This window comes from Pongo pygmaeus, chromosome 1 (assembly GCF_028885625.2).
Source record: "Pongo pygmaeus isolate AG05252 chromosome 1, NHGRI_mPonPyg2-v2.0_pri, whole genome shotgun sequence".
Classification (NCBI taxonomy): domain Eukaryota; kingdom Metazoa; phylum Chordata; class Mammalia; order Primates; family Hominidae; genus Pongo; species Pongo pygmaeus.
Window position 1 is genome coordinate 184,627,482 of NC_072373.2, and position 23,503 is coordinate 184,650,984.

General features: G+C 38.8%; 1 protein-coding gene and 1 pseudogene across 10 annotated transcripts in view; one reads left to right on the forward strand and one right to left on the reverse strand.

Annotated features, from left to right (window-relative positions):
- The window catches only part of MAST2 (microtubule associated serine/threonine kinase 2), a 231,660-nt gene that overhangs the window by 170,624 nt on the left and 37,533 nt on the right, over positions 1–23,503 (reverse strand). The gene's annotated exons all lie outside the window — the stretch shown is intronic.
- On the forward strand, positions 366–14,551 carry LOC129012756 (translation machinery-associated protein 16-like; annotated as a pseudogene).

A 23,503-nucleotide genomic window follows, 5' to 3' on the forward strand; every position in this document is an offset into this window, starting at 1 on the left:
CTTTAGTGGTAAAGAAGCTAAAGAAGCTTCCACATTATAGCTATTTTCTCCATGAAATAAAAAGGAAATCAGCAGAGCAAGGAGATTCCAAATTTGAGATGAGCAAAAAAAAAAAAAAAAAAACTGAGAGAGATAACATAGAGAACAAGAAAATATGCTGAACAAAAAGTAGAATTGGTAAGCAGCATTAAGGACTGACCTACATCATTCTTCATCATTTTACAGGCCCACCAATCTGCTCCATTGTGTGGCTTTCTTCAGTAGACTACAGTAATGCAAAGGCAAAGTTTTACTAGACAGCTTTACCAGATAAATTGACCAAAAATGGGGCAAACAGTTTATGACACGGAATAGAGAGAGTAACAATGGAATCTAAGCTAAAAGAGGAGGAAAGTAAAGATGAAAAGACAGGAAGAAAACATTTAATAGAGGTGCTGGTAAGTCTGAGAACTGGTATACTTTAAGAATAATTAAATGAGGAAGCTAAAAAATTTATCAGGTTGTAGTGAGGAGGTTACCTAGAGTTACGATTTTAGTGAAGGAACATTTCAGAGGTATGACAAGGCAGAGAGCTAAGTAGACTAGAAATGATAATGAGGTCAACAACTATGCCAGGATATTATTGGCTGGATCCATCTACATGGTTGCTGAAAATAACAAAGATAATAGCAGGAGTTGAGAGGAGTAGTAAGATTTTTTTTTTTTTGGAGACGGAGTTTTGCTCTTGTCGCCCAGGCTGGAGTGTAATGGCATGATCTCAGCTCACTACAACCTCTGCCTCCCGGGTTCAAGTGATTCTCCTGCCTCAGCCTCCTGAGTAGCTGGGATTACAGGCACCCGCCACTACGCTCGGCTAATTTTTGTATTTTTAGTAGAGATGGGGTTTCACCATGTTGGCCAGGCTGGTCTCAAACTTCTGACCTCAGGTGATCCGCCTGCCTTGGCCTCCCGAAGTGCTGGGATTACAGGCATCAGCCACTGCGCCCGGCCAAGAGTAGTAAGATATATACTTGATTATAGGATCTAACATGAAACAGGAAGAATAATTAAGTTGGTAAACAGCAGCCAGGAAGGGAAGGACTGCCAAGAAAAATTACCCTAATGGGTCATACATGTATTGATTCTTGCTTCACATAAATTTTTTTTTTTTTTTTTTTTTTGAGACAGATTCTCACTCTGTCACCCAGGCTGGAGTGCAGTGGCATGATCTTGGCTCATTCCAACCTCCGCCTCCCAGGTTCAAGTGATTCTCCTGCCTCAGCCTCCTGAGTAGCTGGAATTACAGGGCCCGCCACCACTCCTGGCTAATTTTTGTGTGCGTGTGTATTTTTAGTAGAGATGGGGGTTTACCATGTTGGCCACGCTTGTCACAAACTCCTGGCCTCAAGTAATCTGCCCATCTCAGCATCCCGCCACCTCAGGATTACAGGCATGAGCCACCCTGCCCAGCCGAGATAAATTTTTATCAAAGTGGATATGCTAATTTACCTCAAATCCCCTATTTTACATCTGGAGAAATTAAGACCCAGAAAGGAGATGTAACCTGCTCAGAAACAGTGTAGTAGAAACTTGAACCCATGCTTCCAACTAGAACATTCAGCTTTATTCAGTTTCAACTAAAAAGAACAGAAAGAGCAGGGTTTCTTGTCCAAGAACAGATGAATAAAACATTTTCATCATCTTCTCTACTATGTTATTAGTATTGAGAGGACTATCAGCCAATGACTAGACAAAAAGTCAAACACCTTGCAGAAATAAAAGTAAATACATAAATTCTCAGAATAGGCTGCATCTAAACATTTCCTCAACATAAATTATCCTTTTATTTATCAGTAAGTGAATAAAATATAACTAACCCCATGTGGAAAGCTATAAGGTTCTTTACATGGTAAGCAAGCCAAGATAAGCACAATGAAAAAATTAACTTTAGGCCTCCCTGATCAGCTCATCTTGATTTTCTCCCTCTCTTGTTGTGTCTGGCCACATCAAACTATGAGTACTTCTCTTGCACGCACCACTTTGTTTCACTGCTTCATGCCTTGGTACATGTTCCCACCTACTGGAGAGGTTCCCTACTTCAGCTCTCACCTAGTAAACTCCTATTCATTCTTCAAAACCCAGCGCAAGGGCCGGGCACAGTGGCTCATGCCTGTAATCCCAGCACTTTGGGAAGCAGAGGCTGGCAGATCACTTGAGGCCACGAGTTCGAGACTAGCCTGGCCAACATGGTGAAACCACATCTCTACTAAAAATACAACAATTAGCCAGGTGTGATGGCGCGTGCCTGTAGTCCCAGCTACTCAGGAGGCTGAGACAGGTGAATCACTTGAACCCAGGAGGCGGAGGTTGCAGTGAGCCGAGATACCAATGACTTTCTTCACAGAATTGGAGAAAACTACCTTAAAGTCCATATAGAACCAAAAAAGGGCCCGCACTGCCAAGACAATCCTAAGCCAAAAGAACAAAGCTGGAGGCATCATGCTACGTGACTTCAAACTATACTACAAGGCTATAGTAACCAAAACAGCATGGTACTGGTATCAAAACAGAGATATAGACCAATGGAACAGAACAGAGCCCTCAGAAATAATGCTACACATCTACAACCATCTGATCTTTGACAAACATGACAAAAACAATGGGGAAAGGATTCCCTATTTAATAAATGGTGCTGGGAAAATCAGCTAGCCATATGTAGAAAGTTGAAACTGGATCCCTTCCTTACACCTTATACAAAAATTAATTCAAGATAGATTAAAGACTTAAATGTTAGACCTAAAACCATAAAAACCCTAGAAGAAAACCTAGGCAATACCATTCAGGACATAGGCATGGGCAAGGACTTCATGTCTACAACACCAAAAGCAATGGCAACAAAAGCCAAAATTAACAAATTAACAAATGGGAATCTAATTAAACTAAAGAGCTTCTGCACAGCAAAAGAAACTACCATCAGAGTGAACAGGCAACCTACAGAATGGGGGAAAATTTTTGCAATCTACTCATCTGACGAAGGACTAATATCCAGAATCTACAAAGAACTCAAACAAATTTACAAGAAAAAAACAAACAACCCCATCACAAAGTGGGCAAAGGATATGAACAGACACTTCTCAAAAGAAGACATTTATGCAGCCAACAGACACATGAAAAAATGCTCATCATCACTGGCCATCAGAGAAATGCAAATCAAAACCACAATGAGATACCATCTCATTTCAGTTAGAATGGCAATCATTAAAAAGTCAGGAAACAACAGGTGCTGGAGAGGATGTGGAGAAACAGGAACACTTTTACTCTGTTGCTGGGACTGTAAACTAGTTCAACCATTGTGGAAGACAGTGTGGCGATTCCTCAAGGATCTAGAACTAGAAATACCATTTGACCCAGTAATCTCATTACTGGGTATATACCCAAAGGATTATAAATCATGCTGCTATAAAGACACATGCACACGTATGTTTATTGCGGCACTATTCACAATAGCAAAGACTTGGAACCAACCCAAATGTCCATCAATGATAGACTGAATTAAGAAAATGTGGCACATATACACCATGGAATACTATGCAGCCATAAAAAAGGATATGTTCATGTCCTTGTAGGGACATGGATGAAGCTGGAAACCATCATTCTCAGCAAACTATCGCAAGGACAAACAAACAAACAAACAAACAAACACCGCATGTTCTCACTCATAGGTAGGAAATGAACAATGAGAACACTTGGACACAGGAAGGTGAACATCACACACCGGGGCCTGTCATGGGGTGGGGGGATGGGGGAGGGATAGCATTAGGAGATATACCTAATGTAAATGACAAGTTAATGGGTGCAGCACACCAACATGGCGCATGTATACCTATGTAACAAACCTGCACATTGTGCACATGTACCCTAGAACTTAAAGCATAAAAAAAAAACTAACTTTAGTTACAAAATCCGAGTCCTGCAGCAGTCTCAGAGACTCATCAGGCCCATCACAGTGGTCCCCATCCAGCACAAAGCACAGAAGCTGGAACCTTTACAGTCTGTGGTAGCTTCTCAACAAAAGATTCTTTTTCGTTTGTTGCTTAAACAGAGAGTCAATCAATCAAGTAAAATTCCTTCCAAATAGAAAGGCCTTTTTATAGAGGACAAATATGCTCCTCAGGGTAAAAGGACAATGACTTTCCTGCTATTCCATAGGGATCATATTTTATCATTTACATAGGCTTATGATTAAGATTCCTTATTCCAATATCCTAGAAATCACTCTTTTCAAAGTAATCCTCCTTTCATTGATTTACAATTAAGTATTCTCTATGTACCAGATGATATCATGGGCCTAGATATACAACTGTTAATAGAAATAGATAAAAATCCCTGACCTCTTAAAGCTTACATTCAAGTGGATGTAGACAGGCATTAAACAAAAAATGAATACATAAAATATACAGTATGTTAGAAGATAATAAATGCAATGAAGAAAAATAAAACAGGGAAGGATTAGGGGTTTGGGAGAATATTTTCATGCAAATTTGATGTTTGAGATACTGAACATATTGATGAAAAAGCTATGCTAATATTAAGGCAATATGAACACTTAAACAAGTACTAATTCCCTTGCTAAAGTATTATTTAACAATAACTAACTTAAGTCTACTCCCTACATATGATGCACATCTCCTCCCCAGCTCAGCCCAGCCCACTACCCTCATGACATATACATTCAAGCATACTCACATAAAAAAAAAAAACAGATCTAAAGGATAACTTCTCCCCACTTACATACAAAACATGGTTCCATGATTCTTTTTTGTTTGTTTTGCTCTTCCTCGGTATAATTGCTCATTTATTTTACTGTGCCCTGTAATTTAGAATTCTCCTAACTTAAAACCAATTAGATAATGGTATCTTTTCAAAAGACAGAACGTTTTTTTAACATACAGAAGCGAACCAAACCAAACGACATGTAACACTCAAAGAATAAAGTGTCTTGTTAGTAAAACATGAAACTTACAAGGCATGCAAGTAAACAAAAATAAACAAAAATATTTGATGTCAAAATCACATGTGCAACTGCGTGTGTGACTGCAAATAGTCTCACATTTGTCATTTCAACCTGAGTTACACTATATCTTGTCTGAAAAGGTTTTCCCTAGACTTCTTATATGAGAAGAAGCCACATATTAGTTCCATTTATTCATTTAAATATTTGCTCAACAAACAATTATAACTATTATTATTTTTAGATACGGGATATTGCTAGGTTGTCCAGGCTGGTCTTGAACTCCTGGCCTCAAGCAATCCTCCCACCTCAACCTCCCAAAGCATTGGATTACAGATGTGAGCCACCCATGCCTGGCCTCAAACATTAATTACAAGTTTGCTGTGTACCAAGCCCTGTATCTTCAGAACTGTCTTCTTCAAGAAGCTCACACTCAAGGGAGGCAAATAAATAAAAATTATATTGCACTGTGTACAACTCAGGACACAGAGCTTTTACTGCCTTCAGCATATTCAAGATCAATATTCAAGATCAATCCAAGTTAAACTTCTGAAGTCCAAGAGAAGCCGAAAATCTGAAACTGTAATGATACGTGAGTGAAACTAACATTTGCTAGTCCCAAATTAGGCTCCTGAAGTCAGCACTACCAGAATAAAAATTTAGTGTTTAATTAAATCCTAGCCAGAGCAATAAAGTAAGAAAATGGTAGAAAAGGAATATATAGATTGGAAAAAATAAAACTGTCCTATTTGGAGATGACATGATTGCCTATGTAGAAAAGCTCAGTCTACAAGAAAAACTCCTAAATGAGTTCAGCAAACTCACCGGATACAAGATCGGCACACAAAAACCAACCATATTTCTATATACTAGTAGCAACAAACATGTAAAAACTAAAATTTAAAATACAACATCATTTAAAGTTGCAAAAAAAAAAGTTTCATCTCATTTCTTTTTTCTATCTGACCTCTTAAATTTCAACCCCACTTGAAATAAATTACCAGCACTGAGGGACTGAGACTGTTCCTGGCAAGGAGCATGAAAATACAAAAAAATAAAATACTTAGAAATCCAACAAAACATATACAAGATATGTATGCTAAAAATTACAACATGCTGATGAAAAGAATTAAAAATCTACATAAATTGAGAGACACGCTATTTTCATGGGTCAGAAGAATCAAATAGATAAAAAAGCCATTTCTCCTCAAAACTTATTGTGATATTGTGATTTATAATAAAAATATATATTTTTTGGTCTTCATCCTAGTTCTTGACACAGTGCTCCCAATCCATTAGAATTTGTTGGGTGATAGAAATGCCTTCTGTTCTAACAAAGGGAATGTTAACTGGGCTCCTGTATGGAGGCTGTGCACCAGAAAGACCAAGCCATGATTAGAAAATTGGAACTTTCCACCCCACCCTCCAATCCTCTGGGAAGGGGATCATGCCTATGTGATAAAGCTACCATGAAAATCAGTGAACCACAGGGTTCAGAGAGCTTCCAGGATCCTGACCACATGCAGGTACCTGGAGGACAGCGAGCCCAGAGAGGGTGAAGCTCCACACTCCTTCCCACCTACCTCATTCTATGTACTTCTCCACCTGGTGGTTCATCTGTATCCAATTTACAGCTGGTCAGTCAAAAAACAGGTAAAACCAGCCAGGACCGAAACTGGATCTAAAGTAGGGGCAATCTTATGGGACAGGGCCTTAGCCTATGGGATCTGATGCTTATTCCAGGCATACAGTACAGGAGTTGAGTTAAATTATAAGACACCCAGCTTGTGTCTGCTGTTTGGTGTACAGGGAAAAAAACCCATAAATGTGGTGTCAGAAGGGTCCTGTGTTGTGGTGAGTTTGAGAGTAGGTAAAAGTTTAGTTTTTCCTTTATCTCATATTTCTTTATAGGTTTAATGTAATTCCTATCAAAATCCCAGCAAGACTTTTTGTAGATATAAAAAAGCTTATTCTAAAATTTAAGTAGAAAGAAAAAAAAATCACTAAAACAATTTTGAAATAGAACAATAAGTGTAAGGAATTACTCTACCCAATGTTAAGACTTACTATACAGCAGCAGTAATCAAAACATTGTGGTATTGGCAGAAGGATAGTCCCATAAGTGAACTGAACAGAAAAGAGAACTCAGACATAAACCACACAAATATGTCCAATTGATTTTTTTTTTTGAGACAGAGGGTCACTCTGTCACCCAGGCTGCAGTACAGTGGTACAATCTCAGCTCACTGCAACCTCTGCCTCCTGGGTTCAAGTGATTCTCCTGCCTCAGCCTCCCGAGTAGATGAGATTACAGGCATGAACCATCACACCTGGCTAATTTTTATATTTTTAGTGGATAGGGTTTTGCCATGTTGGCCAGGCTGGTCTCGAACTCCTGACCTCAGGTGATCTGCCCACCTTAGCCTCCCAAAGTGCTGAGATTACAGGCATGAGCCACCGTGCCCGGCCTGAATATGTCCAATTGATTTTTGGCAAAAGTGGAAAAGCAATTCAATGCAGGAAGGACACACTTTTCCATAACTTATACTAGAACAACTGGACATCCATGAGCTAAATAAAAAAATAAGCTTAACCTACACCTCACACTATACACAAAAATTACTTCAAAATTGATCATGAGTTAAATGTAAAAAATAAATCTGTAAATTTTTATAAGAACACACAGGAGAAAATCTTCAGAACCTAGGAATAGGTGAAAAGTTCTTAGACATGACACCAAGAACACAACTTGAACTTCATCAAAATTAAAGACATTTTTCAACCTAAGAAAGCTGATTGAAAAAAAAAGAGATTGTACACATAAAGGTAGTATAAAAAATTTTTCTTTTAAGAAACAGAAAAACAATTTTAGGATGGGCACAGTGGCTCACGCCTGTAATCCCACCACTTTGGGAGGCCAGGGTGGGTGGATCACTTGAGGTCAGGAGTTCAATACCAGCCTGGTCAACATGGCAAAAACCTGTCTCTACTAAAAATACAAAAATTACCCAGACGTGATGGTACACACCTGTAATCCCAACTACTCAGGAGGCTGGGCAGGAGAATCACTTGAACCCAGAAGGTAGAGGTTGCCGTGAGCTGAGATCAAGCCACTGCACTACTGCCTAGAAGACAGAGACTCTGACTCAAAAAACAATAATAATTTTAAAAAATTAATAAATTTGTTATGCAAAACACTCTGTTAAAAAGAATAAAAAAAACAAAGAACAGACTGGGCAAAGTTATTTGCAAACCACATATCCAACAAGGAATTTATATTTAGAATACATACAAAACTTTTAAAAGTTTATAGTTTTAGGGCATGGGGCTCACATCTGTAATCCCAGCACTTTGGGAGGCCAAGGCAGGTGGATCACCTGAGCTCAGGAGTTCGAGACCAGCCTGACCAACATGGGGAAATCCTGTCTCTACTAAAAATACAAAAATTAGTGAGCATGGTGGTAGGCGACTGTAATCTCAGCTACTCGGGAGGATGAGGTATGAGAATCACTGTAACCTGGGAGACAGAGGTTGCAGTGACCCGAGATCATGCCACTGCACTCCAGCCTGGGTGACAGAGATACCATCTCAACAAAAAATAATTTTTTTTAATTTAAAAAAAAAGTTAATAGCTTTAAAAAAACCCATTACCAGTGGTACAGATTCAAAAAACAAACACATAAAATCTATCAACATGTGAGTAAATAAACAAGTGATGTGTGACCATACAATGGAATACTACACACAAAGAGGGAAAGAACTGAGTGGATACATGCAACAATTTAGATGGATCTTAAAAACATTATACTTACTGAAAAAAATCTCAAAAGGTTATATACTATATGGTTCCATTTATATAATAGTCACATAAAGGCCAGGCATAGTGGCTCACCCTTTTAATTCCAACACTTTGGAAGGCTGAGGGAGGAGGATCACTTGAGCTCAGGAGTTCGAGACCAGTCTGGGCAACATAGCAAGACTCAATCTCTACAAATTTAAAAAAAAAAAAAAAAAAAAAAAAATTAGCCAGGCATGGTGGCTTGTGCCTGTGATCCCAGCTACTCGGAAGGCTGAGGCGGGAGGATCACCTGAGCCTGGGAGGTGGAGGCTGCAGTGAGCCATGACTGCAAAACCGCACTCCAGCCTGGGGGACAGAGTAAGACCCTGTCTCAAAAGGAAATATAAATATAATTCACATAGAGAAGGAGAACATATTAGTGGTTGCAAGAAGATAAAGACGGGGTGGGAAGGCAAATATAAAAGGGCAGCCCAAGCGAATTCCTTTGTAATGACAGCACAGTTCTGTATGTTGATTGTGGTGGTGGCCATTACACAAATCTATTCATGGGATGAGATTGCATGACTTGTACATACACACACAAACATATACAAGTGTATATAAAGACCAAATAAGGGCTATAATCTAGTTAATGATATTGTACAAATGTCATTTTCATGGTTTTAATATTGTATTATAGCTATATAAGATGACACTACTGGTGAAAGCTGGGTGAAGGGTTCATAGTACTCTGCACTATTTTTGCAACTTCCTATGCATCCATAAGTATTTTTTTAAAGGCTAAATAACTGAACAAAAAAGTAAATTCCTATATTTTCATTTTACTATCTCCCTATAAATGCATGTTACTTTATTCCCAAAATGCCCCAACACATCTCAGAAATGTTTCTGTTTGGAGCTTTTTGCCCTCTTTAAAAAACAGTCCATTAATTCTATTTGCCAGCAGCAATCTCAGTTCCTCAGCTCAGGTAATTCATTTCAAGTAGGGCTGAAAATTTTTTCTATTAGGTCAAGCAGAAAAAAAGGAGTGAGATGAATAGATGCAGAAAAAGCTTTCAGTAAAATCCACCATCCCTTCATGATAAAAACCCTCAACAAACTAGGCATCCAAGGAACATATCTCACAATAAATAAAAGCCACCTATGACAAATCCACAGCCAACATCATGCTGAACGAGAAAAACTGGAAACATTCCTCTTGAGAACTGGAACAAGACAAGGATGTCTACTCTTCTGACTGCTGTTCAACAGAGTACTGGAAGTTCTAGCCACAGCAATCACACAAAGGAAAGAAAGAAAAGGCATCCAAACAGCAAAGAAGTCCAGCTATCTTTCTTTGCAGACAATATGATTTTATACCTGGAAAACCCTAAAGACTCCGCCAAAGGCTCCTGGAACTGATAAATGGCTTCATAGTTTTAAGATACAAAATCAATGTACAAAAATCAGTAGCAATTCTATATACCAGTAACGTTCAAGCTGAGAGCCAAGTAAAGAATGCAGTCCCATTTACAATAGCTACAAAAAAAAGAAAAAGTACCTAAGAATACATCTAACCAAGGAGGTAAAAGATCTCAACAAGGAGAACTACAAACACTGTTAAAAGAAATCACAGGTGACACAAACAAAAGGAAAAAAATTTCATGCTCATGGATTAGAAGAATCAATACTGTTGAAAGAGCCATACTGTCCAAATCAATCTACAGATTTAGCGTAATTCTTATCAAACTACCAATGTCATTTTTCACAGAACTAGAAAGAACTATTCTAAAATTTACATGAAACCAAAAAAGAGCTCAAATAGCCAAAACAATCCTAAGCAAAAAGAACAAAGCTGCAGGGATTACATTACCCAGCTTCAGACTATACTATAAGGCTACAGTGTTTAAAAAAAAAAAGCATAGTACTGGTACAAAAGCAGACACATAGACCAACAGAACAGAATAGAGAACCCAGAAATAAAGCCACACACCTACAATCTTCTGATCTTTAGCAAAGTCAACAAAAATAAGCAATGGGGAGAGGACTCTCTATTCAATAAATAGTGCTGGGATAGCTGGTTAGCCACATGCAGAAGAATGAAACTGGAACCCTACCTTTCACCACATACAAAAATTAACACAAGATGGATTAAAGATTTAAATGTAAGACCTCAAACTGTAAGAATCCTAGGGAAAAAACAAACAAACAAACAAACAAACAAACAAACTAGGAAACACCATTCCAGACACTGACCTTGGGAAATAATTTATGACTGAGTCCTCAAAAGCAATTGCAACAAAAACAAAAATTGTCAAGTGGGACCTAATTAGACTAAAGAGTTTCTGCATAGCAAAAGAAACAATCAATAGAGTTAACAGCCTACAGAATGGGAGAAAATATTTGCAAACTATGCATCTGACAAAGGTCTAATATCTAGACTCTATAAAGAACTTAAACAATTAAACAAGGAAAAAACAACCCCATCACAAAATGGGCAAAAGACACGAACAGACACTTCTCAAAAGAAGACATACAAGCAGCCAACAAACATGAAAAAATGCTCCACACTAACCATCTGAGAAATGCAAATCAAAACCACAATGAGATACCATCTTATGCCAGTCAGAATGGCTATTATCAAAAAGCCAAAAAACAACACATGCTGGCAAGACTGCAGATAAAAGGGAACACGTATACACTGTTGGTAGGAACGTAAATTAGTTCAGCACTCTGGAAAGTAGTTGGGAGACTTCTCAAAGAGCCTAAAACTGAACTACCATTCAACCCAGCAATCCTATTCCTGGGTAAATATCCAAAAGAAAACAAATCGTTCTACCAAAAACACACATGTACTCGCATGTTCATCACAGCACTATTCACAATAGTAAAGACATGGGATCAACCTAGGTCCCCATCAACAGTGGACTAGATAAAGAAAATATGGGCGGGGCACAGTGGCTCACGCCTGTAATCCCAGCACTTTGGGAGGCTGAAGCGGGCAGATCACGAGGTCAGGAGATCCAAATCACCCTGACTAACATGGTGAAACCCCATCTCTACTAAAAATACAAAAAATTAGCCAGGCGTGGTGGCAGGCACCTGTAGTCCCAGCTACTCCAGAGGCTGAGGCAGGAGAATGGCATGAACCCAGGAGGTGGAGCTTCCAGTGAGCCTAGATCACACCACTGCACTCCAGCCTGGGCGACAGAGAGACTCCATCTCAAAAAAAAAAAAAAAAAGAGGGGGTCCAGCTTTAATCTTCAGCATATGGCTAGCCAGTTATCCCAGTATCATTACTTGTTTTTGTCAGTTTTGTCACAGATCACATGGTCATAGGTGTGCAGCTTTATTTCTGCCAGAAATAAAGTTCCACTGATCTATGTGCCTTTTGTACAAGTAACATGCTGTTTTGGTTACTGTATCCCTGTAGTACAGTTTGAAGTCGGGTAACATGAGGCCCCCAATTTTGTTCTCTTTGCTTAGGACTGCCTTGGCTATTCAAGCTCTTTTTTGGTTCCATATGAATTTTAAAATCGTTTTTTCTAGTTCTGTGAAGAATGTTCTTGGTAGTTTGATAGGAATAGCATTGAATCTGTAAACTCCTTTAGGCAGTATGGTCATTTTGATGATATTGAGTCTTCCTATCCATGAGCATGGTATGTTTTTTCATTTGTTTGTGTCTTCTCTGATTTCCTTGAGCAGTGTCTTGTAATTCTCATTGTAGAAATCTTGCACCTCCCTGGTTAGCAGTATTCCTAGGGATTGTATTCTTTTTGTGGTAATTGTGAATGGGATTGCCTTCCTGATTTGGCTCCCAGCTTGGCTGTTGTTGGTGGATAGGAATGCTAGTGGTTTTTTCTATGTTAATTTGGTGTCCTGAAACTCTGCTGAATTTGTTTATCAGTTGAAGGAGCTTTTGGACCAAGATGATGGGGTTTTCTACATATACAATCATGTCATCTACAAACAGGGATAATCTGACTTCCTCTCTTCCTACTTGAATGCCCTTTCTTTCTTTCTCTTGCCTGATTACTCCGGCTATACCCTTAACTATTTTCATAAATCCTTCAAAGACTACCTGTGTCAGGGGTCACCAAGACCATCCCCAGGTTCCATGATCCTCCAGGAGTACTCACAGGACCCTGCATATAATCAGCATATGGAAAAGGTGCATGAGGCAAAGTCTGGAGGAAACCAAGCACAAGTTTCCCAGAGTTCGCTCCCAGTGAAGTCACATAAGACACACTTATTTCTTCCAGCAACACCTGGTAACTATATCCATGAAATGTTGTCTACCAGGAAAGCTCACCAAAGACTCAGTGTCCAAAGTTTTTAATGGAGCTGCTCACACAGGCACCCTCTTGCCTACTACGTACCAAAATTTCAGACTCCCAGAAGGACAGTAAATGTTCAGCATAAATCACATTGTTTGCACAGTAAGTCACTCTTATCATTCAAGGAAATTTTTATCAGTGTAGGAAACTGTTTACCATTCAAGTTTCCAGATACCAGACAAGGGTCGACCTTCCGCACAAGGCTTTCTAAGGATAGTAGTCTCAGGACTGCTATATTAATGGTTTATTGTACACTACTACTATTTCTTAACATTCCTATCTCTTAAGGCCACCAGTCTACACATGCTGAAACCAGCCTTGTTCCCTATACATTCTATAGATAAGACATATTGCAAAAATGAAGAATGACAACTGACTCAATGTTCCTGAGAAAATATAGGAGAACATACATTAAACTAGGAATAGGGTCTAGTAACTATTAGTTCTCTATTGCAACTAAACTATCACTAGTAATTATATTGTCTACATGATAGAATGCACCAGTAGCACTGCTTTTCAATCTTTGCTCAGCACTGTAAATATACCAGTGCAAAGCAACACATGACAATAACAGCCTAATTAAAAGACTAGTACTCACTGGGCATAGTGGCTCACACCCTTTGGGAAGCTGAGGCGAGGAGATGGCTTGAACCCAGGAGTTCGAGACCAGACTGGGCAATATGGCAAAATCTCATCTTAAAAAAAAAGAAAAAGGGAGGCCCCAGGGGGATTTGGCCCGAGTACTCCTGTGAGCTGCTGCTCTTGTGGTTGGTGAGACTGCCTGGGTCTAGAGTGCAGAGCTCCTCTGTGGCCGCAAGGACGTCACTATACCTAAAGCACCAAAGGGAAAAAGTGCAGGATGGGGAAAAAAGTCATTCATCCATATAGCAGAAAAGCAGCTCAAATTATGAGAGAGGCCCACAAACAAGAAAAAAAGGAAAAATTGAAGAATGAAAAGGCCTTGTGTTTCAATCTTATTGGTGAAAAACTGCAATGGTTTCAAAATCATCTTGATCCCCCCCCCAAAAAAAGATATTCAAACAAAGATGCTTGTGAACTAACTGAAAGGTACTTAAATTAAATTGATTTAGCAGTGAGCTGGAGCAGATTGAGTTACATAACAGTATCAGGGACAGGCAGGAGAGGCGGCACTGTTCCCAGGACACCATCATCAAGCAGACGATGGAGCGGGAGGGACAGCAGTATGAAGGATGTGGCCTTGAGATTCCAGACACTCTAAATGCAAGTAATCTGAAAACATTTAGGGAATGGGACTTTGATCTAAAGAAATTGCCAAACATTAAAATGAGAAAAATCTGCGCCAATGATGCAATTCCCAAGAAGTGCAAGAGGAAAACTATTATAACTGTAGACCAAGATTTAGCGGAATTGGAACTAAACGATGAATCAAATGACTCAGATGAGGAAATGACTGGAGTAGCCTAATCATCTTCACTTGAATTCAAAATAAATAATTTGAGAGCTTCAAATTATATTCATTGATTATGATACATAATCATCAAGATACAAGAATTTGATGTTGACATTCTCTTATATGATGAGAGTTTCATTTGCAGTTTCAAAAATGGTGTTATGATTTTTTTTTTTTTTTAAGACGGAGTTTTGCACTGTCACCTGGGCTGGAGTGCAGTGGCATCATCTCGGCTCACTGCAACCTCCGCCTCCCAGGTTCAAGCAATTCTCCTGCCTCAGCCCCCCAGGTAGCTGGGATTACAGGCACCCACCACCACGCCCAGCTAATTTGTTTTGTGTTTTTTTAGTAGAGACGGGGTTTCACCATGTTGGCCAGGCTGGTCTTGAACTTCTGACCTCATGATTCACCTGCCTCGGACTCCCAAAGTGCTGGGATTACAGGTGTGAGCCACTGCACCTGGCCTATGATATTTATTTTAAAATGAAGATTGCTTTTCATTTATATTAAGTTGCTAAAATAGATAGACGTGATCTGCAAAAGTTATTTAATCTTTTTCATCTGAATTTCAGGCCAGGGGGGAGCAATATAACTAAGGACAGAAAATGTTTTGTTTTTCTTGTATATTTATGATCATCTAATTTCACATCTTGTGAAACGGACAGTAACCTGTTTCCTAAAAGATTCCTGTCACTACTTTTTCAGCTGTGATAACAGCAAAATTGTCTTTCAGTAATAATATCAAATTAATCCTTCTTTAAACATTAAACCTATTTTCTTTTTTTACAACATAAGGGAAAATGTGATAAGAAATTTGTATACACTGGTGGATTATAGATTATTATTTATCTTTTGAACCAGAGTTAAATGGTAAAAAAAAATCAGTGATGATTGTTATATTGCTCTCCCACAATTAATTTATCTTTTGAAACGGGATAAAGAGGCCGGGCACAGTGGCTCACACCTATAATCCCAGAGCTTTTGGAGGCCGAGGCAGGTGGATCACTTGAGGCCAGGAGTTTGGGACCAGCCTGGCCAATGTGGTGAAACACCGTCTCTACTAAAAATACAAAAAATTAGCTGGGTATGGTGGCAGGCACCTGTAATCCCAGCTACTCAGGAAACTGAGGCAGGAGAATCACTTGAACCTGGGAGTCAGAGGTTGCAGTGAGCCAAGATTTCGTCACTGCACTCCAGCCTGGGCAGCAAGAGTGAAACTCCGTCTCAAAAAAATAGATAAATAAAAGTTTAAAAATAAACAAAAATAAAAATTAGCCAGGCATGGTGGCCCATGCCTGTAGTCCCAACTACTCAGGAGGCTGAGGCAGGAGAATCACTTGACCCTAGGAGGTTAACACTGCGGTGAGCCAAGGTTGCACCACTGCACTCCAGCCTGGGTGACAGAGCAAGACCCTGTCTCAAAAACAAAAACAAAAACAAAAAAAAGTAAGGCTATCTACAATTTTTGTAAGACAAATTCAAGATAAGAAAAAAAATTTAGATGTCACTATTTTTAAGGTATCTTAAATTCTTTACAAATTAACACTAAAGAGATGATTAAAATGCTTAACAATTCAAGATGAAATTCAGCTCCGAATTTGTTCAGGCAAAGTAATTAATGTGTTCTTATACTTCTCTCTTAAGGATGCTCTTGAGACTAAGCTAGGACTGCCAATATACTGCTCAAGTCTCATGAAATTTCACAACTTTTATTTTAAAACCTCAACATTACTCATATACCTTTCAAAAGACACTAGATGGCATTAGAAACAAGTTCCTCTTACAAAAAGAAAAACTAAGAGTGAAAAGGACAGCAATTCTCAAGTGAATGCACTTTATCTAAACTCCTACAGTTCTTAACTAAGTTGAATACTTCACTGTCTAACATTATCTATCCTTTCACATGTAATTTTTTCATGTTCCCCTACATTCCTTTTATTTCTCTGTACTCTCTCCCATGGTGATTTAATCCACAGCTTCCAAGTCCACATCTATAGCCCTAAACTGCTGTACTTTACTCTGGACATCTAACTCTTGAAAGGATACCTAAAAAGTGATATCCACATGCAAAAAAATAAACTCTTACCTCACACTGAATATAAAAACTGACTCAAAATGGGTCGATGAAGTAAATATAAGAAGTAAAACCATAAAATTCATAGAATAAAACATAGAAGTAAATCATGACCTTGGAGCTGGCAATGGATTCTTAGATATGAAACCAAAAGCATAAGCAATAACAGAAAAACACAGATAAGTTAGACTTCATCAAGGGCATTTTTAAACTTCAAAGGACATTATCAACAAACTAAAAAGACAACACACAGAATAGGAAAAAATATTTGGAAATCATATAACTAAGGGTCTAATACCCAGAATATATAACAAACTTAAAACAACAAAAATATTCAACTAAAAAAAATGGGCAAAGGACTTGTAGAGACATTTTTCCAAAGAACATATATAAATGATCAAAAAACACATGAAAAGATGCTCAACATCATTAGTCATTACAGAACTACAAATCAAAACCGCAACGAGGTACCACTTCATACTCACCAGGATAGTATAACTAAACAATAATTTTTTAAATGGAATATAACAAGTTGACAAAGATATAGAGAAACTGAAACCTTCGGTACATTGCTAGTGGAACTGTAAAATGGTAAGCTATTACAGAAAACAGTTCGGTTATTCCTCAAAAAGTTGAATTACCATATTTCTTTGTGATTCCACCCCAGGTATATCCCCAAAAGAACTGAAGACAGGTACTCAAGTACATGTATACATATAGTTCATAGCAGCACTATTCACAGTATCCAAAAGGTGGAAACAGCCCAGTGTCCATCAATGAACAAAAAGTTGTGTTGGACACATACAATGAGATATTATTCAACCAAAAGAAGGAATAAAGTACCAATATATGCTAGAATATGGATGAACATCCAAACATTATGCTAAATGAAATAAACCAGATACAGAAGGTCACATATGTATAATACTATTTATATAAAATATCCAGAATAGAGAAATCCATAGAGACAAAATGCAGGTTGCATGGAAGGGGAGTGGGGAGAAAGGGCTTAATGGATAAGAGGTTTAAATCTAAAGTAACAGACAGCTTTTGCAACTAGATAGAGGTGGCAGTTGTATTGTGAAAAACAAATCTGCCAGTACTAAATGCCACTGAATTGTTCACTTTAAAATGGTTGATTTTGTTATGTAAATTTCATATCAATATTTTTAAAAGGATATGTACACCAGATTACCTGTCATCATCTGAGAATCAAACTCATTAATTTTCTCCCCCAAACCTGTTCCTTTTCCTGTATTCTCAATTTCAGATAAAAGTACCAGCCAGGTACAGTGGCTCATTCCTATAATCCCAGTACTTAGGGAGGCCAAAGTGGGTGGATCGCTTGAGCCCGGGAGTTCGACACAGAAGAATACAATGATCACCTAGTGGCAATCAAGCAGACCATCTGAAGACAAAACTCCTTATCTGAAAAACTGAAAAGTAATTAGATTTCTCTATTATCTAAAGCCAGCATCTGGTACCAGGCTTCTTTCCCAAAAATGTATAAGTAACTAGAATTTCTATACATCTCCAGAATGCATGCATGTCAAAACTTATTTTGCAACCCTTGCTGACATCAAGGCACCCAAAGTGTACAAATGTAATAATTTATCATGACCTACATAAATAATATGGTCCAAATTACCCTAAGGTCCTGCTTTAAAGTCCATAAATACCCCTAAGGAAAATCCACCGCAACACACTCAGTCCCTTCTGCTGAATGAAGCACCGTACTGCACTCTGCTGCAGCATTCTATCTAACAAAACTTTCGTTTCTAAACCTATACTGCTGTCAGTAAATTCTTTTACCACCAGTGAGCCAACAACTCTCCACAGCCGGGTTCTGACACCTTGCCCAGCAGAGACTAGCCCACACAACATGGCAAAATCCTGTCTCTACAAAAAAGTCAAAAAATTAGCCAGGCATCGTGGCATGCACCTGTGGTCCCAGCTACATATATAAGGAATACATGTATTTCTTACTGTATCACAGTAATTATATATATACAGAAGAAATATATATATGTATATATTTCTTTATACGGTAAGAAATATATATGTATATATTTCTTTATACGGTAAGAAATATATATATGTATATATTTCTTTATACGGTAAGAAATATATATATGTATATATTTCTTTACACGGTAAGAAATATATACAATATTTCTTACTGTATCACAGCTACTAATAACTATTTGAAGTACGGAGGCATAAAAAGAAAAAAATATATACATTTTGTTCATATTGTTAAATGAAAAACCTGAGACAAGTTAAATTTAATGACTTAATTGAACAAAAAACAGATTTGCCAGGTGCGGTGGCTCACCCCTGTAATTCCAGCACTCTGGGAGGCAGAGGTGGAGACTGGAGGATTGGTTGAGCCCAGAAGTTTGAGACCAGCCTGGGCAGCACAGGGAGCCCCCACCCCCAACCTCCATTACAGATAATAAGGAAATGAAAACTGTGGTCCCAGCTTCTGGGAAAGGTGGGGGAGGGAGCAGCCTGAGGCAGAAGCATCACTCAAGCCCAAGAGGTCCAGGCTGCAGTGAGCCATGTCACTGCACTCCACCCTGGGTGACTAAGCAAGCCCCTGTCTCAAAAAAATAGAGATTAATGAACCAGTTAGCATCCAGTACCAAATGCAGTTCAGAATGCTCCATCCCCCAATGCATGTGGGCTATATTTATAGCCAGAGAAACAGAAAGGACATACAGAAGTAGCCTGATGAGCTGCAGTTCAGGTGTTTGCCTTATTTGAACATGTTTTGGCAATATTCAGCCTATACCACTGGCTGAAAACTTGGCTGCTATGCTTGACTGAGGCTCAGCTACTTGTTACAAGAGTATACTCTTAGGTTAGGTTGCAGGTAGTTTATATATTAAATTAGGTTATAGTTCACTATGTAGAGAGGTAGCTTTTGGCTGCCTCTAAATTTAACTATAAATCTGGCACTATGCTATTTTAAATGGATTGTCTCATTTCATCCTAAAAACTGCATGAAGAAAGTCTTAATATTATTTTGAGTTTAAAGATGAGAAAACAGAGGCTTAAAGAGGTTCAGTGACTTGCAGAGGGTCATATGATTACTAAGTGGCAGGAGCAGGATGTGGAACACAGGTGTACAGCTTGTATTTACTTTTGTAAAGTAGAAGGCATTCACAATGATTTCATTCAAATATATTTTCTTGAGTAGAAATGAAAAAAGTATAAATTAACGGGTAAACCCACAGGAGTTGCATGCAAAGAACATTCATTATGACTTCTAGATATGTATTAAAATCCAAACAGACAACAAAATCTGTTATTAACTCTTTAACAAAAGCATTACTCATCATTCCACCCCCTTGTAGATACACTTCAATTTGTCTTCATCCCATTAAAAATAAATACTCAAGAGCAAAAATTTTTCTGATAAAAGCCAATTTTTTTCTTTTATAGGTCAAGCTTTTTTTACTCCAAAAAACCTTTGCCCCACCTAAAATCACAAAAATTTTTTCCTGTTTTCCTCTACACATTTTATGATTTAAGCTCTTACATTTGTTCAATTACCCACTTCAAGTTAATTTTTGTACAGCATGAGGTAAGTATCGAGGTTGAAATTTTTGTGTGAATTGTTTCAACACCGTTTGTTATGAAGACTACCTTTTCCCCCATTAAATTGCCTTGGCAAATTTGTCTATTTGGTTCCAGTGATCTATATATCTATCCTTATACCAATAATCACACCGACCTGATTACTGTACCTTTATACAAAGTCATAAAATAAGTTTGATTCCTCTAACTTTGGTCTTCTTTTTAATATTGTTTTGGTTATTCTAGGTCCTTTACATTTCAATATACATTTGAAATCAGCTTGATATTTTCTGAAAAATACTACCTGGGTTTTGATCGGGACTGCATTAAATCTATAGCTTAATGGAGAAAATTTACATCTTCATGATATGAGTATTCCTAGACTGGGCACCAGGTGGTTCACGCCTGTAAGCCAGCATTTTGGGAGGCCAGGGCAGGAGGATTGCTTGAGTACAGTAGTCCAAGACCAGCCTGGGCAACATGGCGAAATCCCATCTCTACAAAAAATACAAAAATCAGCCAGATGTTGCTGGGCGCGGTGGCTCACGCCTGTAATCTCAGCACTTTGGGAGGCCGAGGCGGGCAGATTACGAGGTCAGCAGTTCGAGACCAGCCTGGCCAACATGGTGAAAGCCCATCTCTACTAAAAATACCAAAAACTAGCCGGGTGTGGTGGCAGGCACCTGTAATCCCAGGTACTCGGGAGGCTGAGGCAGGAGAATCACTTGAACTCGGGAGGCGGAGGTTGCAGTGAGCTGAGACCATGTCGTTGCACTCTAGCCTGGGAAACAGAGCGAGACTCCGTCTCAAAAAAAAAAAAAAAAAATTTGTGATGGTGCCTGTAGTCCCAGCTACTTGGGAGGCTGAGGTGGGAGGATCACTGGAGCCCAGGAGGCGGAGGTCGCAGTGAGCCAAGATCACCAAGATCACACCCCTATACTCCAGCCTAGATGACAGAGTGAGACCCTGTCTCAAAGGAAAAAAAAAGAAAAGATATGGGTCTTCCAATACACAAAAATGTTGTATCTCTCCATTCATTTAGGTCTTCTTTAATTTGTCTCAGTAATGTTTTGTAGTTTTCAATGTACTGGTCTTCCAAATGGTTTCTGGAATTTATCTTCAAGTAGTTCATATTTTTAAACTATTGCAAACAGTCCTGATTTTTAAGTTTTGATTTCTAATTACTCATTGTTAGTATAGAGGGATACAATTGATTTCCACATTTTTTGTATATAAATGTTTGTGTAAAACACTGATAAGAAAATGAAAATGTAAGTCACAGACAGGGAGAATATGTTTAGAAGGCATCTATTTGATATATAACTTGTATCCAGAATATACAAAGAATTCCTGAAACTCAATAAGACAAAAAAAAATTTTTTTTAAATAGACAAAAGGTTTGAACAGACATTTGATCATAGAATGTATATATATAAAAATAGCTGACCGGGCGCAGTGGCTCACGCCTGTAATCCCAGCACTTCGGAAAGCCAAGGCGGGTGGATCACCTGAGGTCAGGAGTTCGAGAAGAGCCTGGCCAACATGGCAAAACCCCGTCTCTATTAAAAATACAAAGAAAATTAGCCAGGCGTGGTGGTGCATGCCTGTAATCCCAGCTACTCAGGAGGCTGAGGCAAAAGAATTGCTTGAACCTGGGAGGCGGAGGTTGCAGTGAGCCAAGATCATGCCACTGCGCTCCAGCTTGGGCAACAGACTGAGACTCCATCTCAAAAAAAAAAAAAAAAAAAGAATATATATAATTGGCAAATAAGCACACAAAAATATGTTCAATCTCATTAGTCATTAGAGAAATGCAAATTAAAATTAAAACCACAATGAGAAACTCCTACACATCCACTAGTATGGCTAAAATTTAAAAAATGATAGCCGGGCGCGGTGGCTCACACCTGTAATCCCAGCACTTTGGGAGGCTGAGGCAGGTGGATCACCTGAGGTCAGGAGTTCGAGACAAGCTTGACCAACATGGCGAAACCCCACCTCTACTAAAAATACGAAAATTAGCTGGGCGTGGTGGCGTGTGCCTGTAATCTCAGCTACTTGGGAGGCTGAGTGAGGAGAATGGCTTGAACCCGGGAGGTGGAAGTTGCAATGAGCCGAGATTGTGCCACTGCACTTCAGCCTGGGCAACAAGAGTGAAACTCCGTCTCAAAAAAAGAAAATATGATAATACCTAGTACTGATAAGATGTGGAGCAACTGCTGGTGGAAACGCAAAAATGGTATAGCCACTTTAGAAAACAGGTTGGCAGTTTCTTATAAAGATAAATTTACACTGGTAAATATATATTCCACCAGTTTCATTCCTAGGTATTTACCCAAGAGAAATAAAGCATATTCCACACCAAAACAAAAACAAAAAAACTTATATGAACTTTCACAGCAGCTCTCTCCCTACCAGGCAAAAACTGGAAACAACCCATATGGTCATTAACTAGGGAATGGAAAAGTCTATATACCCAGGCCAATGGAACACTTTTCAGCAATAAAGAGGAACAAACTATTGATACTCAAAACAACATGGATGAATCTCAGAAGGATTATGCTAAGTGAAAAAAGACACAAAAGACTACATACTGTATGATTCCACTCCTATGAAATTCTGGAAAAGGCAAAAACTGCAGTGACAAAAAGCACATCAGTAGTTGCCAAAGGCTGTACCTGGGGAGAGAGAACAGACAGCAAAGGGACACAAGCGAACTTGGGGTGGCAGACATATTCTATACCAGGTCCATGGCCTGTTAGGGACCAGGCCACATGGCAGGAGATGAGCTGTATGAGGGTGAGCATTACCGCCTGAACTCCGTCTCCTGTCAGATCAGCAGCGCAGCATTAGATTCTCCTAGGGGCGTGAACCCTATTGTGAACTGCGCATATGAGGGATCTAGGTTGCACGCTCCTCATGAGAATCTAGCTAATGCCTGATGATCTGAGGTGGAACAGTTTCATCCTGAAACCATTTCCCATCCCTCCTCCACCCATCCGTGGAAAAACTGTCTTCCATGAAACCGGTCCCTGGTGCCAAAAAGGTTGGGGAATGCTGTTCTGTTCTATACCATAATTCTTATATATCTATATCACAGTTGTGGTGGTGGTGACACAACTGTATACATCTGCCAAAAGTCATCAAATTGAACACTTAAAATGGGTGAATTTTATTCTATGTAAACTATACCTCAATAAAGCCAACTGACATATAGATATAGATATCTCTACCTTTCACAGTAGAAAATGCAAAACTACAGCAGCAGAAAGGTAATACTGAAAGGGGAAGTGCTGAATTTGGAATCTCT